Here is a 25,556-nt window from a genome sequence, read left to right as displayed (position 1 = left end):
GTTATGTATGATATTAGTAGCAGTAAATTACAATGTCCTCCAAATCCAGTCTCAGCTATTGATATATATAGTGATAGAAACACTTTCATACTTGTTGTGTTGATATATAACAATGCATTTATGAACATATATGGCTAGGACAGTTTGCCCAGTATGCATGTTATCACATTATTTGCTTGCTCACAATAAAGCACTCAAGTTTTTTCAAAGTAAGAAAAACTTTCTTTCCTCATAAAGAAAAACTTAAACGCAAATAGTATAAATTTAACTGCTCACAGTATATTGATTTGCACCTTAAAAGGTGTCCAATGCACACTGACAAAGATGTGGGTGACTGTTCCACTGCTAGTGTGGAGGACAGTACATGGCCCATTTAGAAGACAAAATAGAGTTGCACAAGTACTGAAGCTGGAGACAGAATGATCCACCACGGCGAAACCACAAGAAAGGAAAAATCAGGACAGTAACACTGCACAGTTAGCTGTGAAATATTTTGGCCATATAACTTGCATTATAGTTTATTCTATTCTTTACTATGAAAGCATCAGAAGATTCTAATCCCAATTGCCATAATTATGGCTGAATATATCAGTCTTTGCTTTATTATCCTCTACAGGTTAGACAAATAAAACAGTTACCAAACTCAGGGATATTCTTCACTTTTCATCTCAGCAGATCATCCACTCAGCTCAGCACCTGACCTCTTTATAGGCTTAGTGGTTTTTAAAGGAAATTACTCTGCATCATTGAAATCAAATGATGGAATTGTCACTAACAGCACGGAAACTCCTCTGTCACCTTCAGCTCCTTAGATCTACAGTTTAGTCTCTGGTAACCCATTCCACAGCACTGTACAGGGCTCTAGTTCTACACATTAGGAAACCTCCACTTGGTCATGACATTTGCTACTAGGTTTTAATGGCAATAATTAAAAGTAATTTTCAATGTTACTGAGTTAGTTTCATTAAGAAATCCGAATCAAAACCATTTATCCCTTTTGAAAAAGTGCGTTCATGCACAGGAACAGAATATAAAGCTTTCATGACAATTTGGACAGACAGGATAAAGGAAATAGTTATTAATCTGATCTAAGTTCATAAAGCATTCCTGTCAACCCTAAACACTCAAGAGAAAGAACAACCAAATTCCCTACTGACTTCTGCTTCAATAGGATATAGAAACCGGACGAAAACAATGTTTTTTAATAATTACTGCCTAATCAAACATTTCTGGAAGACTCTGTAGTAAGTGAAGGACTACAAAAAGAATATTTTAGTGTTCTTTGAAAAGTGTATGAGTGAGAAGAAATGAGATTTTTAAAGACTCTAGATATTTGTGTAACAAATTTCGTCTAGGCAATACTTAGAAGAAAGATTTTGTTAAGCCAAACCTTTGTCCTTTAAATGCAAGTATAGAGAAATAACAATAATGCATATTCAATTTATTCTTGAAGAACCCTAGAGCTGGCACTTTCAGTACTAAGGAGCCTAAAGTAAGCAAATAGATCACAAGTAATGCAAAGAAAAAAGTTAGTGCCCAGTTCCTTTTAAAAGCCTTTCCATGCAAAAGACCTAACAATCTGCATCAGTAGTACCCAGGTCTGTGATTTTGCTGCAAGATATTCTGGGTTTTATAAATTTTTCCCCTGAAACTAATACCTTGCCTGGAAGAAAATATTTCAAATCTCCAGCCAGCAAAATCTTTTACAGAAGGGCCATAAAGACAGTCTCAGGTTGCTCTAGCTTGAGCTAGATTTTCTCTGTCCTAAACTGCAGATTTATCCCAAATCTCTCCCTACATCATTATCAAGATATTGATATAAACTTTACTCCTCACTTGCCTCCCCTCACCAGTTATGGCCATTCACCTGTTCCCTTACCAAAGGATATCCATCCTTCTTTATTTATGTTAGCCTCTCCTAAATAAATTTACGCCTCAGATTGAAGAAGCTATAATATTAACATGTCCGCTCCATGCCATGCATTGTCTTGGTCAGTCAGTCATACATTCTGCTCTTTCCTCCCCCCTTACAGTTGTCACGTCCTTTCAAATAATGAATTTTTTTACACAGGGTTGGATGAAAAGGACTCCTTCAGGCACAACTACAGTAAACAACATTAAAAACGGAAGATTTTTTCCTCCCAAAAACTTAGGTGTCAAGTTTAAATGATCACATAAGCATGTCAGTTGTCATTGAAAATAAGCTTCTAGCTACAACACCTGCAGAATAAAAGCATAAAGCTGACCCAAACACATTCCAAAGGTTTATAAAAATAAAGAAATCCACACTTTTCATATTTTTTATATTTTTGGTTTTTTAGTCTTAGTTTCTAATAACTTGAACAGTGAAAATATCAGCTGTGATGTTGTGCCTTTTTCAAGCTGAAATTTGGCAGTCATTTGGCAACAACTGTGAAAGCAAACACCATAGGGGGGAATGACATAATAAAAATATGTTCTTCTACATGTCTGTAAAGGCTCACAAGGTTTGAATGTAACACCATGTAACATTCTGATTTTATTTTTCCTTTACTCTTTCAAATGTATTTCTTCTGCTTACAGTACAGCACAAACAGAAAATAAAGAGGTCCACATGAGTGGTTAGGAAATCAAATGTACTTTGCAAAGAACATAATAGGATTAGGAAAACAGTAGTATTTCTTGTTAAACAGTCACCTTGCTCCCTATTTATGAGGCTTGGGGTTTATTTGAACTCTTGAGGAAAGCGTCTTACAGCACAGCAGCTGATCACAAGTAGAAGGCATGGAACACAAGGACATGCAAAACATGCCCTAGCTGCAAGAAGGGCCAGTGAACTCCCTTGACCTCTTCTGTGCACTACTGAAAGAAGAGAGTAATGTTTAAACTATTATTGTGGACTCGGTAAAGGAAAATATGTCATCCCGTTCTCCAAAACCTTATTCAACAACTAAGAAAAAAAAAAAAACCCAAACCCAAAAATACAGTAACAGACAGAATCAAAGAATGCCTGGAAAGAACACAGGACAATGAAAGGAAGCACAATAATATGGATGCAAAAGAATTTTCACATTTAAATGCGATTCAACCTCTTGATTCATCAAGATATCCATCTCACAAGGACAACTTATCTCAAGACAACTAATTATTTTAATATCCTTTAAGTGGGACAAATACAGTTCCTTCTGTTACTGTTCTGCTGTCAAAGACAAATTTGATTATTTTTTTCCCCTGCCCTGCAGCTACGTTTGCAACGACTATACAAGACAGCTTTCCCTTCAGGGAAAACAACAGAATTGCAAGCCAAAGTCCTTCTGTGAAACAAAGATAAGCAGCTTCTGCTTCATGATGGAAATAATTCTGATTTTGCAATTGATTATTTGTAAAGTGTTACATGCCAAGTGATGAATCACAGAATCATTTAGGTTGGAAAAGACCTTAAAGATCATCAAGTCCAACTGTTAACCCAGCGCTGCCAAGTCCACCACTAAACCACGTCCCTCAGTGCCACATCTACAGGTTTTTAAAACACTTCCAGGAACAGTGATTCTACCTGACAGAGAAAAGCAGCTTTAGCAGCTATGGAAGTGAACTCTATGCTTTATTTCCTTTTGACTTCAAACTTCCTTGTGGTACAAAATGTATTTTAATACGTGCCTGAGAACCACTGCCTTGGATAATTTTCTACAGAGCATCTAATTTCAGATGTTTCACTTATAATGCAAATAAACAACAAGAAAAGGTCATTAGCACATGACCTTTTGTCTAAATATGTTGTTTGCCTTCACCAAGGACTGCATTCCTTCATATCCCCTGGGGACTATTTACACGAATGATTTTGCATCTGAAGTTCCTTACCTGTATTTCACATATGCTTGAGCTAACAAAACACTGTAGCTTACTAAGTTACACTGGATTTCAACACTTTGAAATGAAGTTTTCAGCAGAATTGGACATTGATACCGCCCACTGATCTCCATTTTAACTGCTCTTTATTATGGTTTTCCTCAGTGAAGTAAATTTTTGTTCCTCAATGAAGAACAATGACCCTGAAGACTAAGCTGGATCACATACTTTAAGTGTTTCACCTGGCTAATCTGCAGTGTTGTCCAAAATGGGACCTAGATATTGACATAATAGTAAGACCCCCTTCCTTAGAGGCATGCTTTTCAGACCCTCTTCTCTATCTTCTATCTCCTGGATTCAAAGCCTGGAAACCCTGCTACTTTAGGACCTCACTTAAGAGTGGCTGAATTTCATCAGAACTTGTATTGGGACAGTAAATGGTCCAGAACAAAGTTTGAAATTACCAAGGTTATAAGTGCCAGATCGTATACTAGTAATAAGCAGAGGACAAAGTCACAAAAATGCAGACAGCTGAGCATCCACTCCATTTTTGCACTCTCTACAACACTTAACAGGTTTTCTGGAAAAAAAAAAAACAAACAAACAAATTATAATCCTTACAATATATATAACCCTTTTAATGAAAATTTAATCAGCAAACATCAAATTATTTTATGCTATATATGCAACAATCCTCTATATGTAGCAAGCTATTCTGAAATACAAGTTTATCAGCAACAAGACATAGCATGTTCTGCAAGCTCTATAGATGAGCACTGCAGAACAGCAGCAGTTCAAAACTTAAGCAATTTCAGCCATTGCAGACCCAGGCGTGGTTTCTTTATCTTTGCAGTTCATTTTACTTGCCCTGCAGATGAACTTAATCTATTAATATATAACAGTAAGGATAATATATCCAGAAGAAATCTTCTGGAGACAGCAATGCACTTAAAACAATAGCTAACTAGTATTATTTTCATCTTACAGAGAAAGCAAGAGATCACATAACAGCTCTCCTAGTCTCCAGATACCTTTATCCTCTAAAACACATTCCATCTTATTGGACTCACAGAAGACGATTTCTCCTAAATCAGGCACAACATTGGTGCAACCAGCATATCATCTGCAGTGTTAAATAAAACATGAATAAGAACCTCAAAGAAAAGCATGCTTCTTCTCTTAAATATGTTCCGAAATACCAAAAATTTCTACAAAACAGGGTAGAAGCATGATATGAAGACATTAGAAACTAGCACGAGAACATAAATTAAACTGCCGCTTTGGTCAAGTTAGTTAATAGTCTTAATTATCCTACCAAAGTCAGTTTCTTCACATTTTCTAACCCTTCAAGTCAGAACAGTTAGAAACACACAAATCTACATCCATTGGTCAGACTCAAGAGAAAAATATTCTGTTAAAAATATTCTTTTATATAGAGGTTTGGGGCTCGATATGGGTGTATTAGCCAGCCACAACCAGTCCCCAGAGAGAACAGTACAAGCCATTCCTCTCAACAGTTCAACCGCACCATTATTCTCACACCTATGTTACACTCTCCTATCACCCCTATAAACCCTCCCACCCACTCAATATATCCAAGTACATTAATATATGCTTAGATAAAAACACCTACCACCTTTACCAAACTGCACCACTTCCTCATATCTGTAATAACAACATATTTAGCTGGAGAGTTAAAGATGAGCCCAATCTTTTCAGTCTACTCCATGTGAAACTAAAGCTTCTTTCCACCAGCTTACGCCAGACATGTGACAATAAAATTACCTACTACACCACCTGCACACATTAATCAGTATCGTAAAGCAAAACAATGTGGTGCTCAGTTCAGAGCTGCACTCCGACCTCAGGTAGACAGCTTACATGCCTCTCTGGATCACAGCAAAACTTTCAGCAGCTTGCAGAGTAAAACTGAGGAAACGTACAATTTTATACACACACATCTGAAAGTAATAACCATCGTTAGTGTACACACACATATATCTGGAAATAAGGCAGATTTTCAATAGAAATCTTTATAATAAGATGGGGATGCCTCTGTACTGTGGTGTAAGTTCCTAAAAATAACAGTTTGAAGCCTCTCTACGAAGTAGATATATCAGTCTACATTAGTTTTCCTTGATAGTAACACTATATTGAAGATGTCAATACAAGTCTAATTAGTTGTATTAACATGTACACCACAATTCAGTTCACTGATTTATCAAGCTTCTCAGAAAAAGGTACTACCTGCTACTGAAATTTGAGCCAAGACTTGTATCCCATGTAGTATTTCCAAGATCAGAACAGCTTTGTACTCACATCAAAACAAGAAAAGCAAAATGATCTGGAATGACTCTTTGTCTATCACGGCACAATTCCAGATGTGAAATTATAATCGCACACTGTCAAGTGTTTACCCAAGGGTTTCTTTAGGGGTTTTTGGTTTTGTTTGGTTTTGGCAGGGTTTTTTTATGTTTTTATGTTGCTGCAGTATCTTCAATGAAGTATTTTTGTAACTTTCTTTTAATGAAGCTATAAAAAAAAAAAAAAAAAGAGTACATTTCCTGGCAACAAATCACTGCCTAGCAGGACTGTTTACTGAGGTTTTTCCAATTGCTGTAACTAAAATGTACATGATGCATTTTGCCAAAACCAGAATATTACGAGTATTAAAAAGGGGATTCATTTAAAATTATAATTATTCCAAATGCCCAAAGAAGTGCCCCTCAATCTGCATAGACAGTTAAGAGATGAGAGAGCAATCAATCAGATTGTCCCGAATGGGACAACATTCCAGTCAACCTTGTCATAGTTATCAGTAGTTCACTCTTCTCAAGAAAAAGAGATCAGCATCAGATTTCCCCCTCCCGTTTCTGATATTACTACAAATGTCTTTCTGGGCCAGTTTTATGAGCTCCCTTAGAATTCCTTAAGCAAATCTTGCATATAGGGGGGAAAAAAAAAAAAAAAGGTTTGTCAAAAGAATTTAAGCTGTGAAAAAGTTCTCTCTTCATCCACTAATGTAAACAATTTGGGTTTTTCATATATAATGCAGTGAATAGGTCATCCTAGCAGACACTCTTATCACTCTTCCTTTCAATTTTGTTATTGCTCAGCAAAACAAAGACTACTTCTTCTATGCCACTTTCTTATGTCATTGCAGATAATGCATTACTACCCCCACAGAGAAATCCTTTGCATGTAATTCAGAAATACGAGTTTCAGAGCGCACAATTTATTTCTGTTGACAAATGTGCTGAAATACTAAGTTCATTGCTAACAACTTAGTAAATTAACAAATTGTGTCACACTGACCAGAAAACTGCTATCAGCTAAAACCATTTCAGTTAGATGTAATATCCTGAAGAGAGAAGGCCCTCAAAACCACCACACTATTGCTTTAGAAACCTGCAATCACATTCTATGTGTCTTTTCACTATGTAGTTTTCATCAGGTAAGCATAGGTAAAAAGCATACCAAATATTCCCTGTATGCATGTTGAATACTGTATTAAAATTCCAGTACCGACAAGAAATTTGTTCCAAGTGGCTCAAACCAACCATTACTCTCTCCCTTCCCCTCCAACATCCCAATCCTTTGGAATGGCTCCAGAATCACTGCCTACCTATAATTTTAAAATAGGGAGAAAAAAAGTAATTTTGAAAATAACATTCAAACATATCACCACAATTACCACATACAATAAATGTGACTTCATCTCAAGAAGGAGATGCAGCACTTCCTGTTTTGTGCAGATCCCATACTTGAAATTAAAATACACGCAGGCTCTATATTCTGGACAAATAAAAATGTTTAAATGAACAGCTATTACACAAGAGGTGAACCACAGAAATTCAACATGTATAGACCACAATGTACACCAGAACAACAGAGATAGTTAGAAACAGTGGCTTAGTCATATACTTAGTCCCATGTTTTACAATAACCTGCCAACTTTTTTGTGTCTTGGCATTTGCTGCATACTGTTACTCTTTTGAAATACTGTGCACTCAAGTAGGTGGAATACATAGTTCCAGGGGAATTCCATTATAACTTATCATAAATGAATCTTACCACCTACTACACTATCAAGTTCCTGTTGTGCCTACAGATTAGTTCACTACAAGTATTTAACTTATTTCTCACTAAAGCATTTGAACTCTCAAACTGAACATTTTCTAAAATTTGATAAGCACCTACAAGGAATTCAATTCAGAAGAATCAGTTATATTTTTGCATTTTTAGTTTGTGATAACTGTACTTATGCACTTCTTTTTATTAGGATATTTTATAAGTTACTAATTATTTGTATTCCTTCCCTGACTACATAAAGGATTGATAATTAAAATCATAACCTCTTGAAAAATATTATGATTTAAGCATCACAGTATTAAAACATTTGAAGAACAACTTGCATAAACAATATATTTACTTTCAAATAATGTGCCCCAGAGCACACACAATTTCTTCTCTGAACATCTTGACATTTCATCTTCACGTTTGGTATGGAGGCAAAAAAACCAAGTGACAATTTGCATTTATTGCAATAAATTCACCCAGACCTGGCTAGAGAGCACTCAGGAAGGATTCCTTCAACTAGTTCAAAACAGCCTCCCTGTTCTGGCACAAGCACAGATCTTTACTAAATGTGGCTTACAGATTAACACAGCAATGAAAACAATAAAAGCTGTTCTCAGCAGACTTCATTTCTCCTGAAAGTTGTCAGGTTGAAGTTAAAGTAATGCTTTGTAAAAAGAAGCCACACAGCCCACTGCCACACCACCATTCTGGCAATATTTATCAGCTCTAGAGGCACTATGTCTAGAAGTAATTAAAGAGTTAAATATTTTGACTCTGACAGGAACATCTTTTTAAGCCATCTGCAGATTTCTGTCTCATGACTATTTGTCCACCAAACACTGGACTAAAGCTAAAGGTATACTGTATATTAAGAAATACCTGTGAAAAAGAAGGAGCAAAGAGGAACAGAGTAAAAGGAAAAGACAAGGAAGAAAGGGCAATGGAATACAGAAGCATACAAACAACAACAACATAAGGAATAAGCAACTGAGAATATTTCCAAGAGGACAAAACCAGCAGGGAAAGTCTCAGAGAATAAAACAACAAGGTAAAGAATAGACACACCAAAGCTGGAACATTTGAACCTACGTGCGAAGCTAGTTGAAAGCATGTGGCTCTGCCTGGGAGCAGACCTCAGTGCTTGAGCCTCTGTTTGATTACTACCTGGAAATAAAATAGGTTTGAGTTCAGATTAGGATGCCATTAAAGCTTTCTGCTATGCTATTATATTTCAGATCATCCTGAGTGCCATCACACAGCACTTGCAGTACAACCAGGGGATCAGGCCCAGCCAGCATGGGGTTATGAAAGGCAGGTCCTGCTTGATGAACCTGATCTCCTTCTGTGACAAGATGATCTGCTTAGAGTATGAGAGAAAGGCTGTGGATGTTGCCTACCTAGACTTCAGTAAAGCCTTTGACACCATTTCCCACAGCATTCTCCTGGATTCAAGGAATTAAATCTTTTCAATATGGGATATAAGATGGCTGTGACCATTTTCTGCATTAATATTTTTAAACTCAAGACTTAAATGTTTCTGAATGGGAATAGCACTTCAAAATCCTTTCTTCCTCCTATCTCCACATATCGGGAGTCAGAACTCAATTCATGAGAAAAGCAATCTGGATCCTGAAAATAGATTATTTGGTGTTTACAGCTGGATCGGTCAAATGCAGCAGTCAGCTCTCTGATCAGCTTGAAGACTCACACCTAGGGACACACAAATGCTCTTAACTTCAAAGAAGCCATTGCAGTGTATGTGACTACACGCACTTTTCTACTTCAGTGTACACTTACATACATCATACTTATAATTCATGCTTGTTTGCACGTGCCCAAAAACACATGGACCAAACGCAATTTAACTACTTGAACTCCACATGTAACTGAAACCTAATTTAATGAAAACATTGTATTCTCGGCTCTTTCATATATGCCACAATCATCGTAACAGCTCCAGCTGTCCAAAAGGGAGAATTTTGCTGCCTTCCTCCTATTGTGTTCTCCACTTGTCCTACATTTTTCTCAAGCACAGAAACCCTTCATTGACCCTATATCATTCAATAAAGAGGCATAAAATTGACCGTGTTTGTTTGGTTTTGATGTTGGGTTTCTTTCTGGAACAGTGTGATGACATTTTAATGAGTTAAATCAAAGCATGGCATATTCCAGCAAGCATCAAAGCTGGCACAAAGTACTTTGTGAGAACAAGTAGGCAGGAAAACAGGAACAAGAAGATGGAGGATGACAAGACTCCCCATTTCAGCAGCAGTAAGCTGTTAAGTCAGTTCACCCTGTGTTAAGAACCATGTAGACACAGTAAGCAGATATTTAGCAGTTTCTTTTTTAATTCATGAAAGCACCCAACCAGTTAAGTCACACTCAAGATGCTTAAATACCCACAACAGCAAACAGCACCTCCACAGGATAAGGATCACCTACCTTCACCTTCATAAGTTTGTGTGTGAAGTACATATGTACACAGAAATAGCTCTGCTCAGACTTTCTGGCTATTCTCAAATAAATTGAATGAAACTGGTTTTATACATATTGATTATCAAACAATTCAAGTCAATGTTGTAGCTAAAGAAACAGATTTTTTTTTTTTCCAGAGGAGATATAAGAAGGCATTCTGACCATTTGCTTTAAGAACCATACTTTCCCTCTAAATGCAAAGTAACAGTCCTCCATAGGGTAACTCAGAACAGGAATTTGGGTCAGGTGCTCTGAATTGCTGTTAAAAGAACCCTGCTTTCTGAAGAAGCCTAGGAAAGAACTATTTTAAAAAAGGAATCTGAAATTGAATATATCCCTACAACCCATTTTCCAACATGGAAGTTACTTAAACACTAAAAATTCAGTCATTCTTATCCATTCCTAAGATGAAAAGAAAAAAAAAAAAAAACACAAAACACCACAGAATACCTCATATATATATACAGCATAATTATCTAAAACAAACACAAAGAATTTTAATTTTTTTTTCCAGAGATCCAACAGAATGTCAGTGCTATTAATCATCATAATTCCTCAGGGTGCCTAAACCCACATTAACAACTTCGTACTTCTTAAAGCATAAATGAAGTGTAGTCTAGAAGCGCTATTATACCTCTATACAAAGTAATCACTTTTTAGCGACACACTTGTGTACTTTAAGTCTCACAAACAGGTGAAGTACTTTTACCTTTTTGAATGGGTTTAGAATTACTGAAATACTAGTATTTCTCTCTTGCTTTTCTAAAAAACAAAAAAAAGGCCTATAATTCATTATAAAAAACCCTGCAAGATAAAAACACATTACAGAAAAAGATGTTAGAATACCTGTGTGCGTATTTACCTTCCTACTTCCTAAATAATAGAAGAAATGAAAACCCATAAAGAGAATATAGATTTTATCCAGAACAACTCAATTGTGACAATTCAAAAAAAGCATTTTCCTTTTATTTCTGCTTACATTGCAACTATTTTTTTTTCTCAGTAGAAAACCAAATGCAACAGTTTTGAGGGTAGATCAAATTCAGGGAAGTATTTCCAAATGTCACATTTACCTGATTTTCCTCGGAAGGTCAACTAAAATGGGAACCTCACAGTCCTGTGGCTGTCCAGGACACTAAGCCTACTAAAAGATCTGAAACATTCAGGTGAATTATAGGTGATCCAGGCATGACTGATCATGCATATTCAGGTACACTGTAGAACATAAAATATGTAAATCTTAAAATATGTAATTATATGTAATAGTACGTACATCTTAATATTTCTCTTTAAAAAATTAATTATGCTTAAAATGATTAGTTTACAAAAATAAAAGGGATCACAGACCAACTGATTTAAGTCACATAGAGTTAAAAATGTTTCCCAAGGGGCATTACCTTCAAACACATCCAGGGTCAGATCAACACCAACTGGAAATATGGGTGTGACCCCATAAACACTTTCAAAGTGCAGAACAGCCAGGCCATACATTAGTATTCAGCAGACACAAGACACCATACTTGCATCAAAAAGCAGCAACTTTACAGCCTCTTTTCAACAGAAGAACTCTAATGTCCCCCAAATTAACTTTCTTTGACAAGAGACCTAACAGACCGCTGAGTTACACCAATGCCCCACTTACAAATAGGTCACAGACACAGTAGAATTTATTCAGGAAATATGTCTGGAATACTGGCTCTGGTCCTCTAACAATATAACCTATCTTCTGACACATTTGCGAAGTACCTCTGCTGTAGATGGGCTTTTCCTCTTCGATTCTGCTGCTAACAGCCTCAGTTTGCTTTTACACAGTTAAGTCCTCAGGGAAATAAACAATTTTTAGCCCATTACTGAAAACTAGAGTACATATTCTCAGTATCTTTATTATTTTACCAGATTTTAAACAGCTGCGTCAAATCCTGCCCCTCACCCTGCTACCAACAGCAGTAAACAAGCACAAGTAATAGGAGTTTGGTTCACCCATTAATTGGCAAGCCCAATGCAGAGCTACTATTTCCACCAAACACCCTCCCTCTACCCACCATGCAATGTGGGGAAGAGAAGCATGTTGACATCTCTGTCTGAAGCTGCATGACTCAACATCTGTGCCAGATATCAACTAAACCAAATTCTCCTTATGTGGTTCAACAAAACTGTGACATGCCTAGGGCTGCTGACTTCAATCTTCCACCCTCCTCCTGGGCAAACACACACAGTCTGTAGTTTCATTATTGATGTTTGCTTTCATTTTAAAGGTTCACTAGGATTTATTTTGCATACTAGCTTGTTTCACCGATACTATGCTCAGCTTTTGATAGGAGCACTTGCTGTACCAATAAAAATAAATCATACTAAATGACTATCATAACACAATAATGTTCTCAATAAAATATGCCCAAGTACAGGCAAGTAGATTGATTAAGGTGGACAGCCTGGAACACACAAACCCAACATTATTAATCATAACTTTAACAAGGATAAATACCCAAGACTATAGCCCAAGTAGGAAAGAATTAATACTTGAGAATTAGAAGTTAGTTAGTAGGACTAGCTGTCAAAGGTAAGCTGTTCATTTGCAGTGGTCAAACTATGCTTTAAAATTACACAACTGACAAATAAAATTAGGATTCATTTGCTCCCATATCCTCACACCAGGTCACAATAGGGCATATTTTTCTTTCTGCAAACAAAGCCTTGTTCCTGTCACAACGTGGAACTGATCCGTGTTATTGTTTGCACAGTTTGGTAGTATAGCTGAAGCTTTTTAAGCAGACAAAAAAAAAATCCCCCCACACTAATGCCCCTGCAGTTTGCATTTTTTTTATAACCATTTACACTGATTAAAAGAAAAAAAAAAACCCTTTGGCTAATAACTTCTGACAATAGTCTGAAAAATAACACTAGCCCTTTGTCCCAGAGGTAGGATGGTCCAGATACCACAGCTCTTACTACTGTGCCTTGCATACCCTGCTCATTCACAGAGGAGAGAGGACAGAGCAAGCAGTCCTTCCCCTCCCGCCTGCCCACTGCCAGCTGTAGGGGAGATGGGGGTAAAGCACAGCAGGAGCGGACAGCAGAGAGCAGCCACGCTCACATGCTCTCCCGGAACAGCCATACCTCCCTGCCACTCTGAGCGACAGACCAGCAGCCTGCCCAGCAGGCCTTCACCTCCTATTCTAACCCTCCAAGATTCACAAGGAACACAACAAACTATAGTCCCTAGAAATATTCATAAATAACATAGGGTCAAAAGCAAAACAAAACCCATGTGCATTTTCTTGATACCTTACCACTTCATCAGATACTAACATTTGACAGAATGTCCTGGATGTCAGCTCTTGATACCCGACACTCTTGAAACATCACCTTTAAAGCAAAAGCCATATTCAGCAGATCTGTATGCCTCAGGTGATTGCATGGTAGTTGCTGAGACTTCACTCAGGTGAGCCACAAAAGCATGAGGTACTACAGCTGAAGTCATGCAATGGCCTAAATTCATTGACATGATGGTCTCCAGCTTGTTCTCATTGATTGATGAGACAACTTCAGCTGCAAATTAAAAGGAATTTCGGGAAAAACCGTAAACCATCACTCCCCCTTGCCCAAGCCAGTGCACAGAACTGTGAATTGTCTCCCTCTGTGGTGCCTCTGCTCTGTGCACAAACAGAATCTTTATCTCCTAAAGCTTACATGAACACCAAAAATCAAATGGAATTGTTTAAAAAAAAAAAAAAAAGGAGTTTTTAAAGCTCTTTCACAGCGCTGTTTTCTTCAATACTCCCAGGAATGCAAAACCAACTATTAGTAGGGCTGTGCTGAGCAGGAAAATTGCATCAATACATACACTTCCTTGTTCTACCATCATATTAACTTTCCAAAGTAAAGCTATCATAAGGGGAAGTAGAACACTTACATTGCTCAAAATCAACGCTGGCAGCTGGCATGTTGAAACCCAGTGTAAGGGTGTATGTGCAGTAAACACCATGAAATACTTTCTTTAAATTCTTCCGAAAAGCATTAATGAAACAAAATCTACTACTACAGTCTCAAACGTTCAAAATGCAAGAATCTGTCTCCTACCCTCAACAAAAGGCAGCAGGGGGGTATTTTAAGACCTTGAGATACTTTTTGGTTCCTTTTATATGTATCCCAGATTTTTCAATCTTTTAGGAACTCTGAGATTACATTTGCAAATCTGCTATACAAACATATAAAATAGATTTTATTTAAGAAAGAGGAATAACTGCCCAAGATTTTAATGTAATTACTTTCTCAAGGCAGTAGGGCTTTAAAACCATCAAACATCACAAGAACTGGCAATGCTCTAGGCAGGCATTTCAGCAAAACTGTCAGGAAGCTATTTTCTTGCCTGGTTTATAAGTGAATCATATAAAAGCTCCTTCAAATGAGTAAAACTGCAGAGTGGTTGGGACATAAAGAGTATCTCATTTTTAATCTCAAATTCTTAACACTCACATCTGATAACAAAAACCACTCTGCAATAATTTGCTGTACAAATACGTAGAAATTTGCATGCTTGCATCTAACATCAGAATCTTCCACAGAAGCATGTAACTTATACATCTGATCAAATCCTTGAGGAAAAACAAAATAAATCCATCATTTTATTTAAACTTTAAGCACAGAACATTATGCAACTGCAAGTTCTGAAGCACAATAAGTTTAAATAAAGAAATGATAGCTCCTCCTAGATGTAGTGCCTAACCCCAGCGTCTCACCTGCAGACAGTCTTCCTGACCCAGTTACAGCTCTACACAGGCACAGCAGCTTGTCATGTGCAACATGCACAGAAGCATACTCTGAAAAATTAGGAAAGACCAACTCAGCTGCAAGTCACAATAAATGGCATGTCAATACAAAGAAGAAACCCTTCCTTAGTCAACATAAAAACTGCAAATATGAGCAGTAGAAATTAATTCATATCATTATTGAAAGGATCTCTAATGTTGCAAGACTTCTGTAAAGTAAGGCTAATTTCTCTTTCAGTTGGACATCGGTCCAAATGTATATGGCAGCCAGACTTTCATATGACCAAACTCAGCATCTGTGTCATTGCTAATCCATAAAGAGCTCATGTCCTTTGAGGAGAACAGTATGAAAAGCTGGAGGAAAAGCATTACACAGAACGCAAGACTTTGACCTCAACCTTAAGCAAAAGCTGAATAAATGACAACACATAATGTTCAAAACCCTTCAAAAAGTGAATCTACACAGTAGGCCACAGACCCATGTAGAAGGTAATGGGTGGAAACTCCCATCACCACCAGACTCTCCTTTTCACACCCCCACTACTATCAGAAAAGAGGAAACGAGAGCAGGCATTGGGTGGTTAGGCTTGGGAAAGAAAGACCAATGAAGTCCTGTTACAAAGCAGGGCCGTGAAAAAGAACTTGGCAATAACAGTCATGATTGTTTTCTGTTCTGAAATGACACTTCTGCGTAAGTAATCATCTTTGCATAAATCATGTATCCGCCATCAGAATTAAAATCAGGTTTGCTTGCTCGAGGTAACAGGTACTGTAGATACAGCGGTTCAGCTCACAAAAGGTGATTACACACATTTAGAAAATTCTGTACCAGTCTAGCTCTGAAATCTTCAGGGAACAAGTTCTTAACTTCCACTACAAATATTTCACTTGTATTTGCTGCAGAGAGTTTCTTCCCACTTTTTTTTTTTTTTTTCTTAATCTATGCACTTGAAAGGGCTCAAAGTCACATCACCCCTTACCATAATCATGTCATATGATGAGAATTAAGCAGCCCCAGGCAAAGCAGGTTTTCTGGATGGGAAATTTCAAGATGAAATCCAGCTGCAGGAGGCCCTGGTAGTTCATCTCTTACCCCTGCAAATTTTTCCTGTACCAAAGCAAAGCTTTACCATAGGTTAGCGAGGTATTGGGCTGTTGATCCAGCTACTCGAGATGAAACTTAGAAAGAACACAGTCTTAAATTGGTTTAAAACAAAATATCTAACGGCACATTTCAGAAAAATGGATCACTGACAGTAACGCCCACGTCCCAATGCCCCATCCGTCTTCACATCCCACTTTTTGTGATCGGCCTTCTATTTTCCAATAGTTAGCCTGTCATCTCAATGAAATCCAGCATGCCTTACCATTTACCTAGAAGCTGACACAGAGCACTGCTAAAGGCTGTTCAGTAAGAACCAATTTTCATCCCCATCTCAAGTCCAGTGCCTGTAAAATATGTTAATTAAGCCTTCTGAGCTGCATTAGAATCTATTCTGATGAAAGACAATCTCCAAGTGTAAGAGCATTACCACACGTTTTGCACTGCCGAGTTTTAAAAGCAGAATTACAGAAAACAATCAGTCAGCAAGGAAGCCTCAGTACCAGGAAACATCTCAGATTTCTAAAGCCACATTTGTGTATTAGTTGAGAAGATCCTTCATTTATGTCCTGTGGATCAAGTTTTTACATCTTTGCTCCACCCTTACTCAACTTGAACTGACTGAACAAAGACAAATCTCACTAGGCCTTGCAAAAATTTCACAGTCCAAACAAGACTACTTGTTTCAGAAAGATCTGGACTAAAGTGATGTTCTAAATAATTGAAACGCATCAGTAGTTAACAAATGGCTTGCTGCAACATTATATGGTAAGATCACAAACCAAAATGGACTCTCTCTGACCACTTACACTCCATTAAATACCCAAAGAATATGAAATTAAATGAAGTGCATTTTAAAGCACTTTCTGTTTTGACAAACTTCGCTGGAAGTATTGAAATGAGGAAAACTGCTTGGCCACAGTTAGCTTCTGCTTTTTCCCCGCCTCTTATTCAAACTAGTTTTAGTTTTGCTTTTATAACACTACATTCATTAATTGCTCAAGCATATAAAGTTCCTCAGGTTTCAGCATAACGGCAATCTACATAGTATTAAATGAGGGTCTTCATGCAATTTATTATAGCGTTACAGTTAATCAGATTACGTTCTGTTCCAAAGCATGAAAATATTTCTATTTTCCAATCAAAAAAGCCCACACTTCTTTAGACGTGATAAGAGCCTATATCTGTACAAAATGCTATATAATTTGCAGCAGAAGTAAAAAGGAAACTACCCAAGACAACTCTGCTCCATTGCTTTCACCCAAACTATGATTATCGTTATATCCACTAGAGCTCTCAGGTAATGGCAAGCTCAAATTGAACTGTCCGTATATAACTGAACTATTGACGAGGCTGATCTATATACACATTACAACCTTTCAGATTGGATGTCAGACAGAACAAGCGAGGAACTTCCATGTTACCTTATGAATATCAAGTAAAAATGCTCTGGAAAGAAGCCAGACTCCAACAGGTGGAACCTGGCTTTTTAGAGATGACTTTGCAGCCATCTAACAGCTGGGTCACAGCCTCCAGCAACGCTCTGACACCCTCAGCTGCACGCCAGGGCCTGGCACCTGCCTGGAGAAACACCCGGTTACCACAGCCCCACGGAGGCACAAAAAGCCCCTGGGAGTTTCTTCACCGTTTTCAGCTAAGGCAGAATGAGATCACTGAAGATGAAAACATGACAGTAATTACACCTGACCTGTATGAGCGAAAAAATGATGACAAAGGTCTGCTTTGGATTGCTACAGGACCATGGCAGTGGTTTTGCTGGTTCTTACACTTCATGCATTGCCATGCTGCAACCTATCCCCAAAACATCTCATTTTAACACTGACGATTGTAGCTCCAAAGGCTTCAAGAAAAAACAAGCCCCATTAGCCGGAGCAGAGCAGGCTGGGAGAGAGCCCTGGCCGCGACCCACAGGCCCCACAAAGGCCACATCAGCAGAAGCCACCTCTGCAGTAAAGGCACTGAGGTGACACCAGTGCTTGCCAGCTAGCAGCCTACGCTACACAGCTTTGGCCCCATTGCTAAAATGACATCCGTGACTTTTAAGCTACTGAAAAAATATTTTAAATAAATGCCTGAAAGTGCAGCAAGCACCTGAGGAAACCGATGCGCTGCTCCTGGGCCGGCTTGAGCGTTCACCGGCCCAGCTCCTCATACCCAGATGCTCTTCACATCTTGGTGACCAGCAAACCAAAAAAACCCCAAAACCCACAATTCTGGGGAAAAATTAAAAAAATCATTTCCTCGCCTCAAACGGGGCCCGGCGCCCGCAGCACCAACACCGCTCCGGCCACAGCCTCCCCACCTCGGCGCCGCGCCAGGCGCCCTTCGGCCGCCACCCGCCGAGGCACGCTGCGCTGGCGACCGGCTGGCCCGGGGCTCCCCGCGCTGCCGCAGGGCCCGGGCGCTCCCACACGCCGCCGCCTCTCGACGCGAACAAGGGAGCGAAGCGGCGGGAGGCGCCGGGGCCGCGGCGAAGGGACGGGGCTGCGCCCGCCACCGCCTCCCTCAACACCTCCGGGGCGGGGCCGGCGGCGCGGGGGCGGCCGCGGCGGCAGCAGCAGGTGAGCGCGGGGCCCGCGGTGGCGCCCCGTGGGCGGAGCGCGGGGCGGGGAGCGCGGGGCGGGGAGCGCCGGGCCCGGCCGTGGCGGCGGCGGGGGGCACCCGCTGCTCACTCACCGCTCAGTCAGTCGCTCCCCGGCGCGCTCCCTCCCCTCCGGCTCTCGCTCGGTCTCGGGACAGCGCCCGAAACTCAGCGGCGGCCGCGGCCCCCGACGGCTCGCCTGGAAGCGGGTGAGTGCCGGTACCTGCCCCCGGCGCGGGGGCTCCCTCCGCTCGGCAGTTCCTGCCCCGCCTGGCGCGGGGTGAATGAGGAAGCGATACGGGCTCGGGCTCCCTCCGGCTTCCGTGGGGCTCCCGGCGGGGAGATGGGCGCCTGGCCCGGCCGCCGGGCTCAACCCCGCCGCTGCGGCGTGTGTCCCGGCGGGGCGGGCGTGAGGGGCGGGCGGGCCGGGCAGCGCCTCCCGGCGGGGCAGCCTCCGGCCGCGGGGCGCCGGCCGCTGCGGGGCTTCCTCCTCGGGCGCGCCTCCATGTTGGGCTGCGCGCCCCGCGGCGGGGGGCTGCGGTGGGAGCCCGGGGCCGGCCCGCCCGCCGGCTTTGTCCGCCGAGCCCTGCCCGGCGGCGGGCTTGGCGGTGCCGGGGCTGGTGCCGGCCCCCTCGCCCCTCGCGCGGGGACAGCCCGTCCGGCTCCGGCGGGACGAGCGGGATGGGGGCGAGGGCTGCGCCCCCGGTGAGGAGGTGACGGGACCGAGTGGTCCTGCACAGAAACACCGAGTTTCCCCGTAGTAGAAACGCCAAGTTTGATAACGCCAACTATTTATTTCTTTTTTCTCCCTCCACCCAGCCGCGTTGATACTCTTGTTTCTGCCTCCCGCACCACAGTGAGCTCGAAGCAGATAAAACACGCGACCTTTCAGACGGCCGCGTTTCCAGCCGAATGGCGACAGACAATGAGAAATGAAGGAGCAGGAATGCCTGTTGCTTTTGTGTTACATGCCAGGCGTGCATCTCTTAAAAAGCAGTTTTCGGCTTTTCATGGCTAGATTTGCTGTTTGCGTTAGCGTAGGAGATATTAAAACGATTGAATGGCGGCGTTCGGTGGTTACGTCTGACATCTGCTTACTCGTGGGCTCTGTCTGGTGTGCCGCTTCGCTTCTAGATTGTTCAAGTAGCACAGGGCAGAGTGTGTATCTGGCCCAGCAGATTTATTTGCAAGGATGGTACTGCCCCGTGCCCCGTCTCTTGGCAGCTGGATGCTTCCCAGAACAGAGCTGAATCTGCAGGGAAGACCGTGGGGGTAATCAGTTCCTGCACGGGATCTTTTCCTAATTTTAGAGACAGGTTTCAAGCCTGAATGACAGCTTAACATCTGTGCAGATACTCTGTGTCAAAATCCTGGATGAACTTCTGTGTTTAGTTTCTTTTAGATCTTATTTGGGCCTTGGCCTGGTACAGTCATTAGTCTATTAACAATGTAATAAGCCAGCAAATAACCTCTTCAGTGTTCTGCCTAGCAAATAATGCGGGGTGGCATTGTACTGATCAAATAGGAAGCTACAACCGAGTAGAACCGATAAAGCTTTCTGAACAAGGTACTATGAAGTGCCTCTTAAGTGGTTAAGCAATAATTCATAAACATCTTTTTTAAAAAGTGTACATGCAGCATTTCCTGTTTATTGTAGTTCCTGAAAATGGATGTATTAAAAAAAATTAGATAATTGTCTTCGGACTGACACATTTCAGTCACCCCATGGTGACACTACTATGGGAACCTGCAAATACTGGTGAAAGAAGCAAACATGAGGCTGCAAAACACGGACTTGGATTTTTCATGATTTTTAAAGTTTCTCACCCCCACGTTGGGTTTCGTAATAAAATGAAGGTCTGTGCTTTAGATAAGAAATCATTAAATGCTGGCATTTTCAATTTCCTTGATCCTCATAGTTTTACTCAAAGTTATCTTTGTGTAAAATTGAACATAGTAAAATTCTAAGGAAGTATGATTATCAGAATGAAGTACCTAACTTTTGAAACTTTGACAGTTTAACAGTTGAAACACATAGCAAGGCATTTCACTAGCTATTATTTGTATGGTTGTATGTAATGTGAAACAAAAGAATTTAGAGGTAGCATAAAAGAATTAAGAGTTAGCAGTGCTTTGAAATTTTCATCCTACATCTTGTCATTCAGATTTAGATATGAAGGAATTGCTGCCACTCAGTGGTTGATACAAACATATAGAAAACTATATTCTGTTAACACAGATATGGTGTGTGTGTGGTTAGTGAATGTGTCATAAGGTAATTCTGCTCAGTGACTGTGTGTGAGATAATTGATCAGGAAGATGTATTGTTCTCACCAGACGAGAGCTCATTCTCAGACCTTTTTTCCATTTTGATTTTCATGAATTATAACCTAACTTTTCATTAGGCATAATTATACAGTAGGATCATAATTTTTTGATTGAATGGAACAGTGAAATAGCATAATAATTTTGACTTTTTGATCACACAGCATAGTTGAAAAGATACTCTGTAAAAAAGGAATTATTTTAAGCTAGGAACTATTTCTAAGCTAGAAAACTTAGGAAACCTTGTAGCTACTTTTGTTAAAGAGAAATCTTTAGAAGATTCTCTCAAGGAGAACTTGGCTATTTAGCGCTGTATAGATCAAGGAAATAATAAAACCTGGAAAGATCACATGTTATTAAAATAACTGATTTCTTGGGAAAAGCATAGAAGCTTTCAGGCCTCTCAGTCTATTTTGCTGTCTAAAAGACACAGCCATTAGAATTAAAGTTCATGTCATATTGAGTACTTCAGAGCCTAACAGTTTAAATTAACCATCCACCCTTGTTTCCATTTGAAGGACTTCACTGTCATCGTGCTTCTGTGCAGAGGCACAGATCCTCTGCCCTGTGGATGCTTTGCCTGTCCGTAGCCGGAGCTCAGCTCTGGCTGCTGCTCTCAGAAAGAGGAGCCCCTTCATCACCTCTTGCTCTGCAGCTGCACTGCTTTAGGAGGTGGGACCATAGCATGGTCCTTGGTAAAATAATGCTGAAATGACTTATGTTCTCATTTAAAATTTTTGCCTTTCATTTTCATTCATAAATTTTAAACTCTTTCTACCTGTAAGAGTTTTTACACTTTCCTAAGGAGCATTACCTCTGTCAGCCAGAGCCACCCCATTAGCTTTTGTGAGATTTAATTTTGCAAGAATCTGCTCTGTAGGAAATAGTGTACTGCCTTTAGCTCTATAGGGCCACCTAGATTATAGATACTGCCTTTATGACTGGAAGCTGCACCAGTGTGCTGCTCCTGTTACCAGAGACACCAGGAAGGGTAGAGAAATGAGAGAACTGGCACAGGAATACTGGGGAGCTCACAGATCTGTACTTGGCAAGAGTGGTGCAAGATTTATTTCTGGTCTGATCTAGACCAGAGTCTGTTATTACAAGTAACGCTGATACAGAGAACAGAAATCTGATGTGTTTATCTGTGAGCTTCATATTATTTTCTGTTGGCGGGTGGGGTTTTTTTCCCCTTAAAATGTATGCAAGTGGAACATTATGTCTACCTTTCAGTGACAGAAGGGTGCCCTGACATCCATGAAGTAAGTTATGTTTTGAACCTATTAAATTAGTGGTTGGTCTTTTCTGATTGGTTATAGATTTGACAGTTTCTGTCTAAAAGATGAACGTGTTGCAGCACAGACGTGTATCAGTAGCTGCAAATCAAAGAGGCAGGCCATAAAATCAATTCTTTAAAAATATTTCTTAAGCTAAGAAAGTGTATAAAACCACAGAATACTTTTTACAGTATTCTCTTACTGAAAATGTGTTTCCTGGTAATTTCTTTGCCACTGAGTGTAATGCTCTATCTGGAAAAGTATATTTAAGCATAGTTGGTGTTCATATGATAATAATCACAATACATAAAGTCTGAGAGTAACCATTACAGATAACTTAATGAAACTACATGTTAAGCTTTTAAGCCTTCTGTGGTGCTTGCCTGATTGCTAAGGGAAGAGGGTGTGTGCTTGCCATCTCTTCCCATTTGATCAGCCAGCCATCAAACCTAGAGAGAAAGAAAAAGGGGGTGGGGTGGGGGGGGTGGGTGAAGAAAAAAAGCAGCACCTCTCTGTATGCCCCAGAACCAGATTTTGAGTTCCAAGGTGCTACCAACTTTTGAGAACAAAACAGATACGCAACATATATTCCTATTCTGCTATTCCTAATGCTTTTCTTTAGAGGTGTGAGCCAACTATGGTCTTGTTTGGTTGAGATGTAATCGAGCGAGCGGTTTCACTTTTAGCCATTGGTAGTGAGAGTAGAGCTGGGATAGCTCCTAGGAGACTGATTAATGAATAGGTTAAGGTATTGTTGCACTAGGCATTGTATGTGCCTGTGGTAAAGAGACCCTGCTAAAGCAAGCTCTTCCCAAACAGTAAGGATGCTTCTCGTTTCGGAAGAGGTGCATGTGGGCTGAAGTCCATTCCACCTCACTGGGCTCAGAGGAGTTGTCTGAATTAGTATCTTGTCTCTCATCTCCTGGGTGGCTGAAAACCTCTAAAACGGGATGCGTGTTTGTGCATGAATGGCTTTGATTTGCATTATGTTTAGTCCTTTGCAGTCTCATAAATGAATTGTAAGTATTTATAGACTTGGTTTAATCCTGGCTACGTGCTATAAACATAGCATATCTTGAAACATATGCAATAAATCTAAACTTCCACCTCAGCTTTTTTCTCCACCCCTGAGCTATGAAGTTGTGCATGCTAGTGACTTGGAGCTGAAAGCCCAGACTGTGTTGGTTTAGCCTAATTGTTGTGTGACAAATTTGTAATGATGAGATGACAGCAAAAATGGCGTGGTTTTTTAGCACCCAAGTGCCAAGTTACTTTCTGAGTGTTTGCAAATCTTGCCCTTCTGCCCCCAATCAACACCTACTTATTGAAGATCTAATAAAATTCTTGTTTGTAATATTTAATTTTTTATCGTATTCTCTGGTTTCTTGAGAAAGTGCAGTTTAAGTTTTGCCATGTTTTTTCTACCTAAGGGACTCATGAAATCTAAGTGTTTGTTTCCCCATCATCCCAATGATACCTAATTACTTCAGTGCACTGAATATATCAGTAATCAATACGAGGAACAGCTTAAGGGAAGAAGGATTTTTGGGTTGTGATACCAGATTTGTCTTTCTGATAGTAAAACCTTTTTTTATTTTTTTAATGTATAGGCAGGTTTTGTTAAGATTTAGATGCTCGAACTAGTAGATAGATCCTTGAAAAGATGATCAAAAATGTCTAGCAGCCAAACTGAAGGTTATGCTTGGCTTCTGCAGTCTGCCTTTTTTTGGGAAATTCCCCAGTGAGTAGCTAGGCAGTGTAGCTAAGCTATTGCTAACACATTGTTTGATGACTGAACTATGGTTTTCTAGGAGACTGTTTTCGATTCTTGTTTGAACAAAAGAGGAATCTTGTGTTTCTTTCTTAAAAGGAACAGTCCCTCTGTTTCAAAAAGCCCTCTGTGTGAAAAATTGGTAGGAAGATACGGTCCAGCCAGTAGCAAGTAGGGCCCATTACATACTCTGAACTTGTATTCTCAAGGAAAATTAAGATAAATAGACACAGTGCAGTAACTTTGGAAGGCTGTCGTGTTTAAGATATGACACTGACTGCCCTGTACATTTTGTCTCAAGATTTTTATATGTTTCATAATGCCTCTGGGTGACTGAATTTTGCTGGCAGGACTATGTAACCAAAATGACTATTTTGTACCTTACTGATTTTGTTAGCACTTGTTGAACTGAAGAAAATGCTTCACTTACTACGTGTGTCAGAGTATTTTACTGGAAAACTCCTGTGAAAGTAAGATTTATTCTTTCTTATTTCAAAAAATGTATTTAATGTATATTCCTGCAAAAGAGGGCACAGATGGCTGTCTTGCATCAAGTAGGTGCTGCCAGGATCTTTCATTTTGCTAACAAACCCTGTTCCTTATATAGATTAAATAAAAAAAAAAAAAAACCTGGATCTGAAACCCTTAGTCACACTAGTGTGTCTCTGCTCATGAAGGAGTAGGTTTGATTATAGATGCTTTCAGTATCGATAGATACCTGGTTTGGGGTTTTTTTTACATTTTGGGGTTTTTTTTTTAATAGTCTGGTTCTTGCATTTGCTGAGCAATGACGATTACGTTTCTTCACATCCCGTGTGCTGGTCCGTTAATGCTGTGTTCATGCTGAGCTGTGAATTGCTCAACAAGTGTTTAGCTGTTTCCTTGTGTGCCTGTTGGCCGATGACTGTGGCCTTCACTGAACTCCAATAGTCTTACTGATGACTTGAGGGTGCCGACTGCCAAATATCCTGAGTAGATTTGTCTGTCAGGAAATGATGTGAGCTCTCTCATTACATTTACTTGTGTTCCTCGATATCAGACAGGAGCTGACACTTAGGACTTCTGTTTGACAAGTTTATCTAAGAAGCAGCATCCCAGGGGCAAAAGCTTCTTAATACAGACCTAAACTCTTTCAGGTTAAGAGCTAAAATGCATCCACTTCTGCTTTGATCTGAATGCAGTGAGCCATCAGCACTTGAACACGTCATTTCCCATTCTCTCGGCTGAAAAGGAGACTCCAGCATTCCCAGTTACCTAGTTCCTTCAAACCTAGCACAGGGGTTAGGGAAGGATAGGTGAAACCAGGGGTCAGTAGACAGCACTTGTGTCC

At 40.1% G+C, this 25,556-nt stretch overlaps 1 protein-coding gene and 2 long non-coding RNA genes across 4 annotated transcripts in view; 1 reads left to right on the top strand and 2 right to left on the bottom strand.

Moving 5' to 3' along the window:
* LOC119147204 overlaps positions 1 to 19,030 on the bottom strand; it is a 66,417-nt gene extending 47,387 nt beyond the window's left edge. The window contains exon 1 of the long non-coding RNA XR_005103968.1: positions 18,949 to 19,030. This is a non-coding gene — a long non-coding RNA (uncharacterized LOC119147204). The remainder of the gene's footprint in view (positions 1 to 18,948) is intronic.
* On the bottom strand, positions 13,709 to 18,776 carry LOC119147207. The gene is made up of 3 exons (XR_005103971.1): positions 16,130 to 18,776; positions 15,120 to 15,200; positions 13,709 to 13,929 (listed from the first exon to the last, which is right to left on the bottom strand). It is a non-coding gene; the product is annotated as an uncharacterized LOC119147207 (long non-coding RNA).
* PRKCD (protein kinase C delta) overlaps positions 18,897 to 25,556 on the top strand; it is a 67,778-nt gene continuing 61,118 nt past the window's right edge. For both annotated transcript variants that reach the window (XM_037385869.1, XM_037385868.1), the window contains exon 1: positions 18,897 to 19,062. The gene's annotated coding sequence lies outside the window, so the exon portion shown is untranslated. The remainder of the gene's footprint in view (positions 19,063 to 25,556) is intronic.

This window comes from Falco rusticolus, chromosome 4 (assembly GCF_015220075.1).
Source record: "Falco rusticolus isolate bFalRus1 chromosome 4, bFalRus1.pri, whole genome shotgun sequence".
NCBI lineage: Eukaryota > Metazoa > Chordata > Aves > Falconiformes > Falconidae > Falco > Falco rusticolus.
This window is presented reverse-complemented; position numbering and strand designations above follow the sequence as displayed.